The sequence below is a fragment of the Mauremys reevesii genome, linkage group 12, assembly GCF_016161935.1.
Source record: "Mauremys reevesii isolate NIE-2019 linkage group 12, ASM1616193v1, whole genome shotgun sequence".
Lineage (NCBI taxonomy): Eukaryota > Metazoa > Chordata > Testudines > Geoemydidae > Mauremys > Mauremys reevesii.
The window spans coordinates 40993984-41013939 of NC_052634.1; the positions used below are offsets into that span (position 1 = coordinate 40993984).

The following is a 19956-nucleotide window of genomic DNA, read 5'->3' on the forward strand; positions in this document are numbered from 1 at the left end:
GGTGGTGATGCTGGGAGACTGGAGTGTCTAAGGAGATTGCTTGTGTGACTTGTGGTTAGCCAGTGGGGTGAGACCAAAGTCCTTTTTGTCTGGCTGGTTTGGTTTGCCTTAGAGGTGGAAAAACCCCAGCCTAGGGCTATAACTGCCCTGTTTAAGCAATTGGTCCTGATTTGGCACTCTCAGTTGGGTCCCGCCAGAATCGCTCCGTCACAGTGGCGTAGTCGGCAGGATCCACAGAACCAGGTCAATTAAGCTTTGGGTCAGAACCCCACGCTATCCAAATTTTAACTTTGGGATTGAGAGTTTGGGTTGGTTAAAGATCAGTGACCATGAGACAGAAAGCATCAGGAAAAGCAAGGAAACTGCAAGCCTTGAGAGACAGCCTGCAGTTTGATTATGAGCAAGAACTGGCAGAAATTCGAATGGAGAAAGAGGCTGATGAGAGAAAGAAAGAAGTTGCTAAGAGAGAAGAAAAAGCTCGTAAGAGGTGTCTGGAGCTGCTGGCTGCTGAGGAGAAAACTCGACAGATGCAACAGGAGACAGCTAGACTCCAACTCCAAGTCAAAAAAGCAATGGAAGAACAGCAGAGACTGTATCCTCTTGAAAGTCCAGTTTGTAACAATGTTGGTATGTTGTATAACTCTGAGCAGTTGTCTGGGGGTAACCAAATGTACCCCAACAATGCCACCTTTTATGTCAATGCTGTTACTGTGTGTTCAGTAGGGGTGGCCCCATAAATTGTGCCAGTGCTATGGATGGGAATGGTAATGGAAAATTCATAGAGTGTGTAAAAGTTAATGGTAAAAGCTGTTTAGGGCAAATTATGGCTTCTAACATCACTCTTGTTAAAGCAGATCTGGTCAAAGAGGAAGATTATTTACCAAATCAGAGTGTGAATGTTGTGATCCTCTGTGAGTTTACTGTCTGTGTGCCTTTAGCCAGAATCCACCTTGAGTGGAATGGGGCTCAGCATGAAGTGATAGCTGGCGTCAGGAAGTTATTGCCTAGAGATCTTTTAATTGGGGAAAATGTTAAAGCTTTGTTCAATCCAGGTAGCCAGTCACAGGAGAGGAATAATCTTAAACCTGTGTCTAGTGTGAGCAATGATTTGCCTGAGGTGGGTTGCTCCAAAGGTTTGTCTGTGCAAAAAAGCAGCTTGTCTGGGAATGAAGTTTCTAAATGTCTGTCTAATGTCTCAGAAGTGAATCTGGAGTTAAATCAAGAGCAGAAAGATCTCATTGGGGAGGAAAATGTTTCTCAGGTTAAATCCTAACTAAGGAAGGAGAGGGTAAATTTGTAATGGGTAATGGATTGGTGGCTAGTGCAGCTTGTAAAAGTAAACCTGAAATGGGTAACTGTGATTTGCTAAAAGTAGCTCAGTGTAGTGAAAAGAGCAGCAGCTTATCTGTTGGGAGAGGCAATGTGCCTGGTAGGGAAAGTTTGGAGGAGCCTAGGCAGCCTTGTGAGCTGATGGCTTTGTCTAATCAACAGTTTGGGAAGGGAGGGATAGTGGAAGATGAGTGTCCATATCCCTTATCTGTTTCCTGTGTGGAGAAATGTGACAGTGAAGGGAATGTGCCTGTCTCTGTCAGGGGTATTGACTTGCCTATGAAGGAGCTACCTCAGTCTCCAAGCAGTTGTCTGTGAACAGCCCTGTGTGCTGGGACAAGGAAATGAGATCCCAAGCTGTGTGTCTGGTAAAGGAGAATGTGTCTCCGGCTCTTCTGTGTCTGTGGAGCAAACAGAAGGGCCTTTCAGCCTGTGATGGTTGAGGGTGATTCAGTTGTCTCAGGTTGGTTGTAAATACAGCTAAAGCCCAGGAAGGAATAGTCCTGAGTTTGTGTCTGCTGGGGAGAATGGCACTGTGACTAGGTTGCATCCAGTTAGTGTCATAGCAAGGTCCCAAAGACAAGACAGTTCTGGTGCTTGTAGTTTGCCAGTTGCTAATGTGTGGTTGGAAAAGGGTGCAGCAACTCTGTCTGATCAGGGTGATACCCTAGCCAGGGCACAAGGAGAGCGTGAAGGTAATTTAAGTGTGTTACCTACTGACAGTTTGACAACTGGTAGCAAGAAGGAAAAGATTCCTGAACTTGTTCATGGCCAAGGGAAGGAGACTGCTTCTGACCTGTTGTCTAGAAAGTCTGTAGGTGTGCCTAAAGGGATTGTGTAGAAATCCGCCTGTGGGGCCTGAAGTGAGTCTAAGTGTAAGTGAGACCCAGAAAGCGGCTGTGGTTGCTCAGGAAGTGTTCCTGTAGAGCAAGCCCTAGGTGGAGAGGGAAGGGCAGAATTTCTGTGAGGGTGAATTGCTGCTTAGAGAAGCTCCTAGGAAAGGAATCCTCATGGTAGCCTGTGCAAGCAGTTTACTGCAACTGAAGGGTGTAAAAGTGATTTAATCAAGAAAGTTTCAGTTCCTAACAGCCAGAAATTTTCTGTTGTGAATGGATCCACTGACTTTCCTTTTGAGAGATCCAGTGTGGGCAGCTTTGAAAAGGTCTCAGGTGGAGTAGAAGCTGTTAAGGAAGTTGAGCAGCCCTATAACCACCTGGCTGTGTGTGGCCAGCTTGTTGGGGAGACAATGCTGTTGGGACAGGAATGTCTCCATGCTGAATCTGTAAGTGAGCAGTCGGTGCTTCAGGATCTGAGGACAGATTCAGTTACTGGTGTTTCAGGGCAGAACAGTTGTATGGCTAAATGCTTGAGGAGGCAGGGGAGAGCAAGCCAGCTCTCACCCTCAGACTCTTTGGATTTGTGTGGTATCTCTGTAAGACAAAGTCCAGCCGTGGAATCCATAGCAGCTAAGAAGTTAAAAGCGAGTGTCTGTGTTGATGCGAATTACTTGGCTGGCAGGAGAAGAAAGACTTGCTAATAGCTGTTAGCACAGAGGGCCCACCCCATCAGCCGGTGATCTCTGTTAAGCAAGAGAAATCAGGGCTTAGTCCCGAAGAACAAGAAGGAAAGAGAAGACTGAATTTTGCAAAGGGAACCCCAGGTTAACCTAAAATGCCCAAATTCCAATGGTATTGAGCCAAGGGTGTGGCATGACAAACATGATTGTAAATGGACACTTGCAATGAATTTGTTGTTATTGCTAATGCTAATTTTTGTAACTAATGTGTTGCTATGGCCAAGAACTGTAACAATGTACAATGTGCCTAATCTTTTGGAAAATCCCTGGAACATGGTGAAAGGAATACATGAAAACACACTTTATGTTAAAGGGCCTTGCTATACTGATGTTTCACAGTTAATGCATGTAAACAGTGTTGGAACTTTTCACAGGGAAAATACATTCCAGACCTGATGTGCTGTATGAGAGGGGAAACTGAGGCACACTACCATATTGCTTTCATGGCTAAATGCCAAGATTCCTGTAATATGAACAACCTCTATATCTACATTGGTTTAATGTTATTTGGGTTCAAAATATTGGCCAGAACTGGTATGGATAAAGTAGCTATTTTCTTTAGCTCTTGGCAAGATCACATGAAACATACAGGAACCATGCTGCAAAAGCTAACCAAGTTATACCTTGAGTTTGTAAAGAGATCCATTCATGTTATTGAACATGACTTTGATAAACCATTTCGGTTATACCCTGGTGCGGCCTCTAGCCCAACACTAGCTGTAGTGAGACAGACCCACGGAAAGGGGCTCTTGGGATGCAGTCAGCGATGTTTTGTCATCCCTTCCTGCATCAATTTTGCGTTGGGGGTGTGACGTTATTGATATAAATGGGGACCATATAGAACATGGGTTGCAACCAAGGTCCTGTAGTGGCACCAAATCCTAAGTAAAGGGGGTCATATAAGGTGTCTAAGACCAGGTTATGGGTTGCTGGTTATAATTATGCTGTCTGTATGTCTGTATCATTGTTAGCTGAAGTTATGAATGTTGGCTCCATGCTGTCAGTATTTCAAGTTTGTGCTGTGCTTCTGGGAAGCCTCCCAGACAAGCTGGTGTTAGCTCTGCCTAGCCTATTTGATGGCCCATTAAGGACCATTAAGGACACAATGGACCCATGGAGAGAAGGCAGACACGCCTTGTGACTCAGCAAAGTATGCAGGGACTGGCCCATGTGACTCCAGACTCCATATTTTTGCTGTAAAATTCCACAGTGAAGACAAAGGGATTCTTACACCTGGAAAAGTCTATATAAGCCTAATGCCTCATCTCCATCTTGTCTTCAATCCTGCTTCTGACCTCTGGAGGGACTTTGCTACAAACTGAAGCTCTACACCAGGGACTGAAGGACCCATCCCAGTGGGGGATGCTCTCCAGAGACTTAATCTAAACCTGCAGTTTACTCCATCACTGCTGCAAGCCTGAACTAAGAACTTTGCCATTACTGTATGTAATTGATTGCATTTAACCAATTCTACCTCTCTTCTCTACCTTTTTCCCTTTGTAAATAAACCTTTAGATTTTAGATTCTAAAGGATTGGCAACAGCGTGATTTGTGGGTAAGATCTGATGTGTATATTGACCTGGGTCTGGGGCTTGGTCCTTTGGGATCGAGGGAACCTTTTTCTTTTATTGGGGTGTTGGTTTTCATAACCATTTATCCCCAGGACGAGTGCACTGGTGGTGATACTGGGAGACTGGAGTGTCTAAGGAAATTGCTTGTGTGACTTGTGGTTAGCCAGTGGGGTGAGACCAAAGTCCCTTTTGTCTGGCCGGTTTGGTTTGCCTTAGAGGTGGAAAAACCCCAGCCTAGGGCTGTAACTGCCCTGTTTAAGCAATTGGTCCTGATTTGGCACTCTCAGTTGGGTCCCGCCAGAATCGCTCCATCACAACAGGGCAGTTACAGCCCTAGGCTGGGGTTTTTCCACCTCTAAGGCAAACCAAACCAGCCAGACAAAAGGACTTTGGTCTCACCCCACTGGCTAACCACAAGTCACACAAGCAATTTCCTTAGACACTCCAGTCTCCCAGTATCACCACCAGTGCACTCGTCCTGGGGATAAATGGTTATGAAAACCAACACTCCAATAAAAGAAAAAGGTTCCCTCGATCCCAAAGGACCAAGCCCCAGACCCAGGCCAATATACACATCAGATCTTACCCACAAATTACGCTGTTGCCAATCCTTTAGAATCTAAAATCTAAAGGTTTATTTACAAAGGGAAAAAGGTAGAGAAGAGAGGTAGAATTGGTTAAATGGAATCAATTACATACAGTAATGGCAAAGTTCTTAGTTCAGGCTTGCAGCAGTGATGGAGTAAACTGCAGGTTCAATTTAAGTCTCTGGAATGCATCCCCCGCTGGGATGGGTCCTCAGTCCTTTGTGCAGAGCTTCAGTTTGTAGCAAAGTCCCTCCAGAGGTCAGAAGCAGGATTGAAGACCAGGTGGAGATGAGGCATTAGGCTTATATAGACTTTTCCAGGTGTAAGAATCCCTTTGTCTTCACTGTGGAATTTTACAGCAAAATGGAGCCTGGAGTCACATGAGCCAGCCCCTGCATACTTTGCTGAGTCACAAGGCGTGTCTGCCTTCTCTCCATGGGTCCATTGTGTAGCCGATGGCCTTTAATGGGCCATCAAACAGGCTAGGCAGAGCTAACACCAGCTTGTCTGGGAGGCTTCCCCCAGAAGCACAGCACCAACTTGAAATACTGACAGCATAGAGCCAACATTCATAACTTCAACTAAAAATGATACAGACATATAGACAGCATAATTATAATCAGCAACCCATAATCTGGTCTTAGACACCTTAGATGACCCCCTTTATCTAAGATTTGGTGCCACTGCAGGACCTTGGTTGCAACCCATGTTCTATATGGTCCCAATTTATATCAATAACGTCACACCCTCCCTGTCGGGGAACCGAACCCCGGTCTCCCGCGTGACAGGCGGGGATACTCACCACTATACTGACGAGGAAAGGGGCACAGTGAGTGGCCCCAGCTCCCACAGACCAGCTATGGTCAGCGTACACCTACACCGTCGCATGGGCCCCAGCAGGCAACAACACCCCTGGCCATCTTCTGCTTCCCAAAGGCTTTGGCCGCAGCAACAGCCCTGGCCCTCCTCACCTGCCCTTGCCCAGCAGGACGCCTTTTCGGGCCTACACAGCTCCTCACACAACACCCGCCTGGGACCTTGCCCTCCCCTACCAGCTCAGCAGCACCTTTTTTCCTCTCAAAACCTCCTCTTGCCATCCTCCCCCTTCCACACTTCACACTCACCTCATCACAAACTCACCCACGGCCCCTTTGGCTTCTCAAGCGCCTCTGGAGGGATGCAGCTTCCCTGGCACGCAGATCCTTCCCTTCAACGCGCACTGGATGGACATTCGAAACACAGCCCTTTCCAGGAGGGAATGCGCTGCTTTTGGACCCTGGCACCCAGCAAGAAGTCCTGGGACTCTTTTTCTGACCGATGGACCCCACTGACTTGCCTTTACCAAGCAGAAACTGAGGACCGGCTGATGGCTCTCTTTGCAAACGGACGCCATCAGACTGAGCCACGAGGCGTGCTGCAGGATAGCCCCTCCCCACCAAAAAGCAATGCCGTGACCCGGATTCGAACCGAGGTTGCTGCGGCCACGGTGCAGAGTACTAACCACTATACGATCACGGCCAGGTGCTGGGGGCGCAGGCAGCAGCCCAGCGGAAAATGCTCAGCTCTGCGCTCTCGGGGCGGCCACCTACCTCGCCGGCGGCCACAGGTCTTTCTCAAGTCTCCCCATTACAGTCACAGGTCAAATGCTGAGCAAAGGAAACAAGACAGGAAGCCAATCCCATGCCTGTCCCTTTTTCTGTCTTCCTCCACCCCTGGACCAAGTGCCTCCCTGTTTGTCTGGGCCATTGTCCTCATGGTCCTGGCCAGCCTATTTCCCTTTGCCGCTCTGAAACGTGCCCCCACGTGCAGGCCCCGGGGGAGGCTTTGGCTAGGGCGAGCGTGTCCTTGCGAGGTAACTGTCTCTCTGGAGGTGAAAGTCATCAGTGCGGGGTGCGAAGGGAAGTGGCCGTCGAAGAGAATGCAAGGCATGTGGCGGGCAGGCCAGGGATTTCTTTGTCCCCCCTTCAAAAGGGGTCACCCTCCCCGTCGGGGAATCGAACCCCGGTCTCCCACGTGACAGGCGGGGATACTCACCACTATACTAACGAAGAAAGGGGCATGATGAGTAGCCCCAGCTCCCACAGAAAAGCTATGGTCAGCGTACACCTACACCGTCGCATGGGCCCCAGCAGGCAACAACACCCCTGGCCCTCTTCTGCTTCCCAAAGGCTTTGGCCGCAGCAACAGCCCTGGCCCTCCTCACCTGCCCTTGCCCAGCAGGACGCCTTTTCGGGCCTACACAGCTCCTCACACAACACCCGCCTGGGACCTTGCCCTCCCCTACCAGCTCAGCAGCACCTTTTTTCCTCTCAAAACCTCCTCTTGCCACCCTCCCCCTTCCACACTTCACACTCACCTCATCACAAACTCACCCACGGCCCCTTTGGCTTCTCAAGCGCCTCTGAAGGGACGCAGCTTCCCAGGCACGCAGATCCTTCCCTTCAACGCGCACTGGACGGACATTCGAAACACAGCCCTTTCCAGGAGGGAATGCGCTGCTTTTGGACCCTGGCGCCCAGCAAGAAGTCCTGGTACTCTTTTTCTGACCGATGGACCCCACTGACTTGCCTTTACCAAGCAGAAACTGAGGACCGGCTGATGGCTCTCTTTGCAAACGGACGCCATCAGACTGAGCCACGAGGCGTGCTGCAGGATAGCCCCTCCCAACCAAAAAGCAATGCTGTGACCCGGATTTGAACCGAGGTTGCTGCGGCCATGGCGCAGAGTACTAACCACTATACGACCACGGCCAAGTGCTGGGGACACAGGCAGCAGCCCAGCGGAAAATGCTCAGCTCTGCGCTCTCGGGGCGGCCACCTACCTCGCCGGCGGCCACAGGTCTTTCTCAAGTCTCCCCATTACAGTCACAGGTCAAATGCTGAGCAAAGGAAACAAGACAGGAAGCCAATCCCATGCCTGTCCCTTTTTCTGTCTTCCTCCACCCCTGGACCAAGTGCCTCCCTGTTTGTCTGGGCCATTGTCCTCATGGCCCTGGCCAGCCTATTTCCCTTTGCCGCTCTGAAACGTGCCCCCACGTGCAGGCCCCGGGGGAGGCTTTGGCTAGGGCGAGCGTGTCCTTGCGAGGTAACTGTCTCTCTGGAGGTGAAAGTCATCAGTGCGGGGTGCGAAGGGAAGTGGCCGTCGAAAGAGAATGCAAGGCATGTGGCGGGCAGGCCAGGGATTTCTTTGTCCCCCTTCAAAAGGAGTCACCCTCCCCATCGGGAAATCGAACCCCGGTCTCCCGCGTGATAGGCGGGGATACTCACCACTATACTAACGAGGAAAGGGGCATGATGAGTGGCCCCAGCTCCCACAGACCAGCTATGGTCAGCGTACACCTACACCGTCGCATGGGCCCCAGCAGGCAACAACACCCCTGGCCCTCTTCTGCTTCCCAAAGGCTTTGGCCGCAGCAGCAGCCCTGGCCCTCCTCACCTGCCCTTGCCCAGCAGGACGCCTTTCCGGGCCTACACAGCTCCTCACACAACACCCGCCTGGGACCTTGCCCTCCCCTACCAGCTCAGCAGCACCTTTTTTCCTCTCAAAACCTCCTCTTGCCACCCTCCCCCTTCCACACTTCAGACTCACCTCATCACAAACTCACCCACGGCCCCTTTGGCTTCTCAAGCGCCTCTGTAGGGACGCAGCTTCCCTGGCATGCAGATCCTTCCCTTCAACGCGCACTGGACGGACATTCGAAACACAGCCCTTTCCAGGAGGGAATGCACTGCTTTTGGACCCTGGCACCCAGCAAGAAGTCCTGGTACTCTTTTTCTGACCGATGGACCCCACTGACTTGCCTTTACCAAGCAGAAACTGAGGACCGGCTGATGGCTCTCTTTGCAAACGGACGCCATCAGACTGAGCCACGAGGCGTGCTGCAGGATAGGCCCTCCCCACCAAAAAGCAACGCCGTGACCCAGATTCGAACCGAGGTTGCTGCGGCCGCAGCGCAGAGTACTAACCGCTATACGATCACGGCCAGGTGCTGGGGGCGCAGGCTAGGAGCCCAGCGGAAAATGCTCAGATCTGCACTCTCGGGGCGGCCACCTACCTCACCGGCGGCCACAGGTCTTTCTCAAGTCTCCCCATTACACACACAGGTCAAATGCTGAGCAAAGGAAACAAGACAGGAAGCCAATCCCATGCCTGTCCCTTTTTCTGTCTTCCTCCACCCCTGGACCAAGTCCCTCCCCGTTTGTCTGGGCCATTGTCCTCATGGCCCTGGCCAGCCTATTTCCCTTTGCCGCTCTGAAACGTGCCCCCACGTGCAGGCCCCGGGGGAGGCTTTGGCTAGGGCGAGCGTGTCCTTGCGAGGTAACTGTCTCTCTGGAGGTGAAAGTCATCAGTGCCGGGTGCGAAGGGAAGTGGCCGTCGAAGGAGAATGCAAGGCATGTGGCGGGCAGGCCAGGGATTTCTTTGTCCCCCCTTCAAAAGGGGTCACCCTCCCCGTCGGGGAATCAAACCCCGGTCTCCCGCGTGACAGGCGGGGATACTCACCACTATACTAACGAGGAAAGGGGCATGATGAGGGGCCCCAGCTCCACAGACCAGCTATTGTCAGCGTACACCTACACCGTCGCATGGGCCCCAGCAGGCAACAACACTCCTGGCCCTCTTCTGCTTCCCAAAGGCTTTGGCCGCAGCAACAGCCCTGGCCCTCCTCACCTGCCCTTGCCCAGCAGGACGCCTTTTCGGGCTTACACAGCTCCTCACACAACACCCGCCTGGGACCTTGCCCTCCCCTACCAGCTCAGCAGCACCTTTTTTCCTCTCAAAACCTCCTCTTGCCACACTCCCCCTTCCACACTTCACACTCACCTCATCACAAACTCACCCACGGCCCCTTTGGCTTCTCAAGCGCCTCTGAAGGGACGCAGCTTCCCAGGCACGCAGATCCTTCCCTTCAACGCACTGGACGGACATTCGAAAAACAGCCCTTTCCAGGAGGGAATGCGCTGCTTTTGGACCCTGGCACCCAGCAAGAAGTCCTGGTACTCTTTTTCTGACCGATGGACCCCACTGACTTGCCCTTACCAAGCAGAAACTGAGGACCGGCTGATGGCTCTCTTTGCAAACGGACGCCATCAGACTGAGCCACGAGGCGTGCTGCAGGATAGCCCCTCCCCACCAAAAAGCAATGCCGTGACCCGGATTTGAACCGAGGTTGCTGCGGCCACGGCGCAGAGTACTAATTACTATACGATCACGGCCAGGTGCTGGGGGCGCAGGCAGCAGCCCAGCGGAAAATGCTCAGCTCTGCGCTCTCGGGGCGGCCACCTACCTCGCCGGCGGCCACAGGTCTTTCTCAAGTCTCCCCATTACAGTCACAGGTCAAATGCTGAGCAAAGGAAAAAAGAGAGGAAGCCAATCCCATGCCTGTCCCTTTTTCTGTCTTCCTCCACCCCTGAACCAAGTGCCTCCCCGTTTGTCTGGGCCATTGTCCTCATGGCCCTGGCCAGCCTATTTCCCTTTGCCGCTCTGAAACGTGCCCCCACGTGCAGGCCCCGGGGGAGGCTTTGGCTAGGGCGAGCGTGTCCTTGCGAGGTAACTGTCTCTCTGGAGGTGAAAGTCATCAGTGCGGGGTGCGAAGGGAAGTGGCCGTCGAAAGAGAATGGAAGGCATGTGGCGGGCAGGCCAGGGATTTCTTTGTCCCCCCTTCAAAAGGGGTCACCCTCCCCGTCGGGGAATCGAACCCCGGTCTCCCACGTGACAGGCAAGGATACTCACCACTATACTAACGAGCATGATGAGCGGCCGCAGCTCCCACAGACCAGCTATTGTCAGCGTACACCTACACCGTCGCATGGGCCCCAGCAGGCAACAACACTCCTGGCCCTCTTCTGCATTCCAAAGTCTTTGGCCGCAGCAACAGCCCTGGCCCTCCTCACCTGCCCTTGCCCAGCAGGACGCCTTTTCGGGCCTACACAGCTCCTCACACAACACACGCCTGGGACCTTGCCCTCCCCTACCAGCTCAGCAGCACCTTTTTTCCTCTCAAAACCTCCTCTTGCCACCCTCAACTTTCCACACTTCACACTCACCTCATCACAAACTCACCCACGGCCCCTTTGGCTTCTCAAGCACCTCTGAAGGGACGCAGCTTCCCTGACACGCAGATCCTTCCCTTCAACGCGCACTGGACGGACATTCGAAACACAGCCCTTTCCAGGAGGAATGCGCTGCTTTTGGAACCTGGCGCCCAGCAAGAAGTCCTGGGACTCTTTTTCTGACCGATGGACCCCACTGACTTGCCCTTACCAAGCAGAAACTGAGGACCGGCTGATGGCTCTCTTTGCAAACGGACGCCATCAGACTGAGCCACGAGGCGTGCTGCAGGATAGCCCCTCCCCACCAAAAAGCAATGCCGTGACCCGGATTCGAACCGAGGTTGCTGCGGCCACGGCGCAGAGTACTAACCGCTATACGATCACGGCCAGGTGCTGGGCGCAGGCAGCAGCCCAGCGGAAAATGCTCAGCTCTGCGCTCTCGGGGCGGCCACCTACCTCGCTGGTGGCCACAGGTCTTTCTCAAGTCTCCCCATTACAGTCACAGGTCAAATGCTGAGCAAAGGAAAAAAGAGAGGAAGCCAATCCCATGCCTGTCCCTTTTTCTGTCTTCCTCCACCCCTGGACCAAGTGCCTCCCCGTTTGTCTGGGCCATTGTCCTCATGGCCCTGGCCAGCCTACTTCCCTTTGCCGCTCTGAAACGTGCCCCCACGTGCAGGCCCCGGGGGAGGCTTTGGCTAGGGCGAGCGTGTCCTTGCGAGGTAACTGTCTCTCTGGAGGTGAAAGTCATCAGTGCGGGGTGCGAAGGGAAGTGGCCGTCGAAAGAGAATGGAAGGCATGTGGCGGGCAGGCCAGGGATTTCTTTGTCCCCCCTTCAAAGGGTCACCCTCCCCGTCGAATCAGACCCGGTCTCCCGCGTGACAGGCAAGGATACTCACCACTATACTAACGAGCATGATGAGCGGCCGCAGCTCCCACAGACCAGCTATTGTCAGCGTACACCTACACCGTCGCATGGGCCCCAGCAGGCAACAACACTCCTGGCCCTCTTCTGCTTCCCAAAGGCTTTGGCCGCAGCAACAGCCCTGGCCCTCCTCACCTGCCCTTGCCCAGCAGGACGCCTTTTCGGGCCTACACAGCTCCTCACACAACACCCGCCTGGGACCTTGCCCTCCCCTACCAGCTCAGCAGCACCTTTTTTCCTCTCAAAACCTCCTCTTGCCACTCTCCCCATTCCACACTTCACACTCACCTCATCACAAACTCACCCACGGCCTTTGGCTTCTCAAGCGCCTCTGAAGGGGCAGCTTCCCTGGCACGCAGATCCTTCCCTTCAACGCGCACTGGACGGACATTCGAAACACAGCCCTTTCCAGGAGGGAATGCGCTGCTTTTGGACCCTGGCGCCCAGCAAGAAGTCCTGGGACTCTTTTTCTGACCGATGGACCCCACTGACTTGCCTTTACCAAGCAGAAAATGAGGACCGGCTGATGGCTCTCTTTGCAAACGGACGCCATCAGACTGAGCCACGAGGCGTGCTGCAGGATAGCCCTCCCCACCAAAAGCAACGCCGTGACCCGGATTCGAGCCAAGGTTGCTGCGACCACGGCGCACAGTACTAACCGCTATACGATCACGGCCAGGTGCTGGGGGCGCAGGCTAGGAGCCCAGCGGAAAATGCTCAGATCTGCACTCTCGGGGCGGCCACCTACCTCACCGGCGGCCACAGGTCTTTCTCAAGTCTCCCCATTACACACACAGGTCAAATGCTGAGCAAAGGAAACAAGACAGGAAGCCAATCCCATGCCTGTCCCTTTTTCTGTCTTCCTCCACCCCTGGACCAAGTCCCTCCCCGTTTGTCTGGGCCATTGTCCTCATGGCCCTGGCCAGCCTATTTCCCTTTGCCGCTCTGAAACGTGCCCCCACGTGCAGGCCCCGGGGGAGGCTTTGGCTAGGGGCAGCGTGTCCTTGCGAGGTAACTGTCTCTCTGGAGGTGAAAGTCATCAGTGCGGGTGCGAAGGGAAGTGGCCGTCGAAGGAGAATGCAAGGCATGTGGCGGGCAGGCCAGGGATTTCTTTGTCCCCCCTTCAAAAGGAGTCACCCTCCCCATCAGGGAATCGAACCCCGGTCTCCCGCGTGACAGGCAGGGATACTCACCACTATACTAACGAGGAAAGGGGCATGATGAGTGGTCCCAGCTCCCACAGACCAGCTATTGTCAGCGTACACCTACACCGTCGCATGGGCCCCAGCAGGCAACAACACTCCTGGCCCTCTTCTGCTTCCCAAAGGCTTTGGCCGCAGCAACAGCCCTGGCCCTCCTCACCTGCCCTTGCCCAGCAGGATGCCTTTTCGGGCTTACACAGCTCCTCACACAACACCCGCCTGGGACCTTGCCCTCCCCTACCAGCTCAGCAGCACCTTTTTTCCTCTCAAAAACTCCTCTTGCCACACTCCCCCTTCCACACTTCACACTCACCTCATCACAAACTCACCCACGGCCCCTTTGGCTTCTCAAGCGCCTCTGAAGGGACGCAGCTTCCCAGGCACGCAGATCCTTCCCTTCAACGCGCACTGGACGGACATTCGAAACACAGCCCTTTCCAGGAGGGAATGCGCTGCTTTTGGACCCTGGCGCCCAGCAAGAAGTCCTGGGACTCTTTTTCTGACCGATGGACCCCACTGACTTGCCTTTACCAAGCAGAAACTGAGGACCGGCTGATGGCTCTCTTTGCAAACGGACGCCATCAGACTGAGCCACGAGGCGTGCTGCAGGATAGCCCCTCCCCACCAAAAAGCAACGCCGTGACCCGGATTCGAATCGAGGTTGCTGCGGCCAAGGCGCAGAGTACTAACCACTATACGATCACGGCCAGGTGCTGGGGGCGCAGGCAGCAGCCCAGCAGAAAATGTTCAGCTCTGCGCTCTCGGGGCGTCCACCTACCTCGCCGGCGGCCACAGGTCTTTCTCAAGTCTCCCCATTACAGTCACAGGTCAAATGCTGAGCAAAGGAAACAAGACAGGAAGCCAATCCCATGCCTGTCCCTTTTTCTGTCTTCCTCCACCCCTGGACCAAGTCCCTCCCCGTTTGTCTGGGCCATTGTCCTCATGGCCCTGGCCAGCCTATTTCCCTTTGCCGCTCTGAAACGTGCCCCCACGTCCAGGCCCCGGGGGAGGCTTTGGCTAGGGCGAGCGTGTCCTTGCGAGGTAACTGTCTCTCTGGAGGTGAAAGTCATCAGTGCGGGGTGCGAAGGGAAGTGGCCGTCGAAGGAGAATGCAAGGCATGTGGCGGGCAGGCCAGGGATTTCTTTGTCCCCCCTTCAAAAGGGGTCACCCTCCCCGTCGGGGAATCAGACCCGGTCTCCCGCGTGACAGGCGGGGATACTCACCACTATACTAACGAGCATGATGAGCGGCCGCAGCTCCCACAGACCAGCTATTGTCAGCGTACACCTACACCGTCGCATGGGCCCCAGCAGGCAACAACACTCCTGGCCCTCTTCTGCATTCCAAAGTCTTTGGCCGCAGCAACAGCCCTGGCCCTCCTCACCTGCCCTTGCCCAGCAGGACGCCTTTTCGGGCCTACACAGCTCCTCACACAACACCCGCATGGGACCTTGCCCTCCCCTACCAGCTCAGCAGCACCTTTTTTCCTCTCAAAACCTCCTCTTGCCACACTCCCCCTTCCACACTTCACACTCACCTCATCACAAACTCACCCACGGCCCCTTTGGCTTCTCAAGCGCCTCTGAAGGGACGCAGCTTCCCTGACACGCAGATCCTTCCCTTCAACGCGCACTGGACGGACATTCGAAACACAGCCCTTTCCAGGAGGGAATGCGCTGCTTTTGGAACCTGGCGCCCAGCAAGAAGTCCTGGGACTCTTTTTCTGACCGATGGACCCCACTGACTTGCCCTTACCAAGCAGAAACTGAGGACCGGCTGATGGCTCTCTTTGCAAACGGACGCCATCAGACTGAGCCACGAGGCGTGCTGCAGGATAGCCCCTCCCCACCAAAAAGCAATGCCGTGACCCGGATTCGAACCGAGGTTGCTGCGGCCAAGGCGCAGACTACTAACCACTATACGATCACGGCCAGGTGCTGGGGGCGCAGGCAGCAGCCCAGCGGAAAATGCTCAGCTCTGCGCTCTCGGGGCGGCCACCTACCTCGCCGGCGGCACAGGTCTTTCTCAAGTCTCCCCATTACAGTCACAGGTCAAATGCTGAGCAAAGGAAAAAAGAGAGGAAGCCAATCCCATGCCTGTCCCTTTTACTGTCTTTCTCCACCCCTGGACCAAGTCCCTCCCCGTTTGTCTGGGCCATTGTCCTCATGGCCCTGGCCAGCCTATTTCCCTTTGCCGCTCTGAAACGTGCCCCCACGTGCAGGCCCCGGGTGAGGCTTTGGCTAGCGCGAGCGTGTCCTTGCGAGGTAACTGTCTCTCTGGAGGTGAAAGTCATCAGTGCGGGGTGCGAAGGGAAGTGGCCGTCGAAGGAGAATGCAAGGCATGTGGCGGGCAGGCCAGGGATTTCTTTGTCCCCCCTTCAAAAGGAGTCACCCTCCCCATCGGGAAATCGAACCCCGGTCTCCCACGTGACAGGCAAGGATACTCACCACTATACTAACGAGCATGATGAGCGGCCGCAGCTGCCACAGACCAGCTATTGTCAGCGTACACCTACACCGTCGCATGGGCCCCAGCAGGCAACAACACTCCTGGCCCTCTTCTGCATTCCAAAGTCTTTGGCCGCAGCAACAGCCCTGGCCCTCCTCACCTGCCCTTGCCCAGCAGGACGCCTTTTCGGGCCTACACAGCTCCTCACACAACACCCGCCTGGGACCTTGCCCTCCCCTACCAGCTCAGCAGCACCTTTTTTCCTCTCAAAACCTCCTCTTGCCACACTCCCCCTTCCACACTTCACACTCACCTCATCACAAACTCACCCACGGCCCCTTTGGCTTCTCAAGCGCCTCTGAAGGGACGCAGCTTCCCTGACACGCAGATCCTTCCCTTCAACGCGCACTGGACGGACATTCGAAACACAGCCCTTTCCAGGAGGGAATGCGCTGCTTTTGGAACCTGGCGCCCAGCAAGAAGTCCTGGGACTCTTTTTCTGACCGATGGACCCCACTGACTTGCCCTTACCAAGCAGAAACTGAGGACCGGCTGATGGCTCTCTTTGCAAACGGACGCCATCAGACTGAGCCACGAGGCGTGCTGCAGGATAGCCCCTCCCCACCAAAAAGCAATGCCGTGACCCGGATTCGAACCGAGGTTGCTGCGGCCACGGCGCAGAGTACTAACCACTATACGATCACGGCCAGGTGCTGGGGGCGCAGGCAGCAGCCCAGCGGAAAATGCTCAGCTCTGCGCTCTCGGGGCGGCCACCTACCTCGCTGGCGGCCACAGGTCTTTCTCAAGTCTCCCCATTACAGTCACAGGTCAAATGCTGAGCAAAGGAAAAAAGAGAGGAAGCCAATCCCATGCCTGTCCCTTTTTCTGTCTTCCTCCACCCCTGGACCAAGTGCCTCCCCGTTTGTCTGGGCCATTGTCCTCATGGCCCTGGCCAGCCTACTTCCCTTTGCCGCTCTGAAACGTGCCCCCACGTGCAGGCCCCGGGGGAGGCTTTGGCTAGGGCGAGCGTGTCCTTGCGAGGTAACTGTCTCTCTGGAGGTGAAAGTCATCAGTGCGGGGTGCGAAGGGAAGTGGCCGTCGAAAGAGAATGGAAGGCATGTGGCGGGCAGGCCAGGGATTTCTTTGTCCCCCCTTCAAAAGGGGTCACCCTCCCCGTCGGGGAATCGAACCCCGGTCTCCCGCGTGACAGGCAAGGATACTCACCACTATACTAACGAGCATGATGAGCGGCTGCAGCTCCCACAGACCAGCTATTGTCAGCGTACACCTACACCGTCGCATGGGCCCCAGCAGGCAACAACACCCCTGGCCATCTTCTGCTTCCCAAAGGCTTTGGCCGCAGCAACAGCCCTGGCCCTCCTCACCTGCCCTTGCCCAGCAGGACGCCTTTTCGGGCCTACACAGCTCCTCACACAACACCCGCCTGGGACCTTGCCCTCCCCTACCAGCTCAGCAGCACCTTTTTTCCTCTCAAAACCTCCTCTTGCCACTCTCCCCATTCCACACTTCACACTCACCTCATCACAAACTCACCCACGGCCCCTTTGGCTTCTCAAGCGCCTCTGAAGGGACGCAGCTTCCCAGGCACGCAGATCCTTCCCTTCAACGCGCACTGGACGGACATTCGAAAAACAGCCCTTTCCAGGAGGGAATGCGCTGCTTTTGGACCCTGGCACCCAGCAAGAAGTCCTGGTACTCTTTTTCTGACCGATGGACCCCACTGACTTGCCCTTACCAAGCAGAAACTGAGGACCGGCTGATGGCTCTCTTTGCAAACGGACGCCATCAGACTGAGCCACGAGGCGTGCTGCAGGATAGCCCCTCCCCACCAAAAAGCAATGCCGTGACCCGGATTTGAACCGAGGTTGCTGCGGCCACGGCGCAGAGTACTAATTACTATACGATCACGGCCAGGTGCTGGGGGCGCAGGCAGCAGCCCAGCGGAAAATGCTCAGCTCTGCGCTCTCGGGGCGGCCACCTACCTCGCCGGCGGCCACAGGTCTTTCTCAAGTCTCCCCATTACAGTCACAGGTCAAATGCTGAGCAAAGGAAAAAAGAGAGGAAGCCAATCCCATGCCTGTCCCTTTTTCTGTCTTCCTCCACCCCTGAACCAAGTGCCTCCCCGTTTGTCTGGGCCATTGTCCTCATGGCCCTGGCCAGCCTATTTCCCTTTGCCGCTCTGAAACGTGCCCCCACGTGCAGGCCCCGGGGGAGGCTTTGGCTAGGGCGAGCGTGTCCTTGCGAGGTAACTGTCTCTCTGGAGGTGAAAGTCATCAGTGCGGGGTGCGAAGGGACGTGGCCGTCGAAGAGAATGGAAGGCATGTGGCGGGCAGGCCAGGGATTTCTTTGTCCCCCCTTCAAAAGGGGTCACCCTCCCCGTCGGGGAATCGAACCCCGGTCTCCCACGTGACAGGCAAGGATACTCACCACTATACTAACGAGCATGATGAGCGGCCGCAGCTCCCACAGACCAGCTATTGTCAGCGTACACCTACACCGTCGCATGGGCCCCAGCAGGCAACAACACTCCTGGCCCTCTTCTGCATTCCAAAGTCTTTGGCCGCAGCAACAGCCCTGGCCCTCCTCACCTGCCCTTGCCCAGCAGGACGCCTTTTCGGGCCTACACAGCTCCTCACACAACACACGCCTGGGACCTTGCCCTCCCCTACCAGCTCAGCAGCACCTTTTTTCCTCTCAAAACCTCCTCTTGCCACCCTCAACTTTCCACACTTCACACTCACCTCATCACAAACTCACCCACGGCCCCTTTGGCTTCTCAAGCACCTCTGAAGGGACGCAGCTTCCCTGACACGCAGATCCTTCCCTTCAACGCGCACTGGACGGACATTCGAAACACAGCCCTTTCCAGGAGGGAATGCGCTGCTTTTGGAACCTGGCGCCCAGCAAGAAGTCCTGGGACTCTTTTTCTGACCGATGGACCCCACTGACTTGCCCTTACCAAGCAGAAACTGAGGACCGGCTGATGGCTCTCTTTGCAAACGGACGCCATCAGACTGAGCCACGAGGCGTGCTGCAGGATAGCCCCTCCCCACCAAAAAGCAATGCCGTGACCCGGATTCGAACCGAGGTTGCTGCGGCCACGGCGCAGAGTACTAACCGCTATACGATCACGGCCAGGTGCTGGGGGCGCAGGCAGCAGCCCAGCGGAAAATGCTCAGCTCTGCGCTCTCGGGGCGGCCACCTACCTCGCTGGTGGCCACAGGTCTTTCTCAAGTCTCCCCATTACAGTCACAGGTCAAATGCTGAGCAAAGGAAAAAAGAGAGGAAGCCAATCCCATGCCTGTCCCTTTTTCTGTCTTCCTCCACCCCTGGACCAAGTGCCTCCCCGTTTGTCTGGGCCATTGTCCTCATGGCCCTGGCCAGCCTACTTCCCTTTGCCGCTCTGAAACGTGCCCCCACGTGCAGGCCCCGGGGGAGGCTTTGGCTAGGGCGAGCGTGTCCTTGCGAGGTAACTGTCTCTCTGGAGGTGAAAGTCATCAGTGCGGGGTGCGAAGGGAAGTGGCCGTCGAAAGAGAATGGAAGGCATGTGGCGGGCAGGCCAGGGATTTCTTTGTCCCCCCTTCAAAAGGGGTCACCCTCCCCGTCGGGGAATCGAACCCCGGTCTCCCGCGTGACAGGCAAGGATACTCACCACTATACTAACGAGCATGATGAGCGGCCGCAGCTCCCACAGACCAGCTATTGTCAGCGTACACCTACACCGTCGCATGGGCCCCAGCAGGCAACAACACTCCTGGCCCTCTTCTGCTTCCCAAAGGCTTTGGCCGCAGCAACAGCCCTGGCCCTCCTCACCTGCCCTTGCCCAGCAGGACGCCTTTTCGGGCCTACACAGCTCCTCACACAACACCCGCCTGGGACCTTGCCCTCCCCTACCAGCTCAGCAGCACCTTTTTTCCTCTCAAAACCTCCTCTTGCCACTCTCCCCATTCCACACTTCACACTCACCTCATCACAAACTCACCCACGGCCCCTTTGGCTTCTCAAGCGCCTCTGAAGGGACGCAGCTTCCCAGGCACGCAGATCCTTCCCTTCAACGCGCACTGGACGGACATTCGAAACACAGCCCTTTCCAGGAGGGAATGCGCTGCTTTTGGACCCTGGCGCCCAGCAAGAAGTCCTGGGACTCTTTTTCTGACCGATGGACCCCACTGACTTGCCTTTACCAAGCAGAAAATGAGGACCGGCTGATGGCTCTCTTTGCAAACGGACGCCATCAGACTGAGCCACGA

The 19956-nt window shown here is 55.2% G+C and overlaps 4 non-coding genes across 4 annotated transcripts; all 4 read right to left on the minus strand.

Annotated features, from left to right (window-relative positions):
• Positions 1–7042: 7042 nt before the first annotated feature.
• On the minus strand, positions 7043–7114 carry TRNAD-GUC. The gene has a single exon. It is a non-coding gene; the product is annotated as a tRNA-Asp (tRNA).
• Positions 7115–8274: 1160 nt separating this feature from the next.
• On the minus strand, positions 8275–8346 carry TRNAD-AUC. The gene has a single exon. It is a non-coding gene; the product is annotated as a tRNA-Asp (tRNA).
• A 1162-nt stretch (positions 8347–9508) lies between these two features.
• Positions 9509–9580, minus strand: TRNAD-GUC. Its single transcript has one exon. It is a non-coding gene; the product is annotated as a tRNA-Asp (tRNA).
• Positions 9581–13173: 3593 nt separating this feature from the next.
• Positions 13174–13245, minus strand: TRNAD-GUC. The gene has a single exon. It is a non-coding gene; the product is annotated as a tRNA-Asp (tRNA).
• Positions 13246–19956: the final 6711 nt, after the last annotated feature.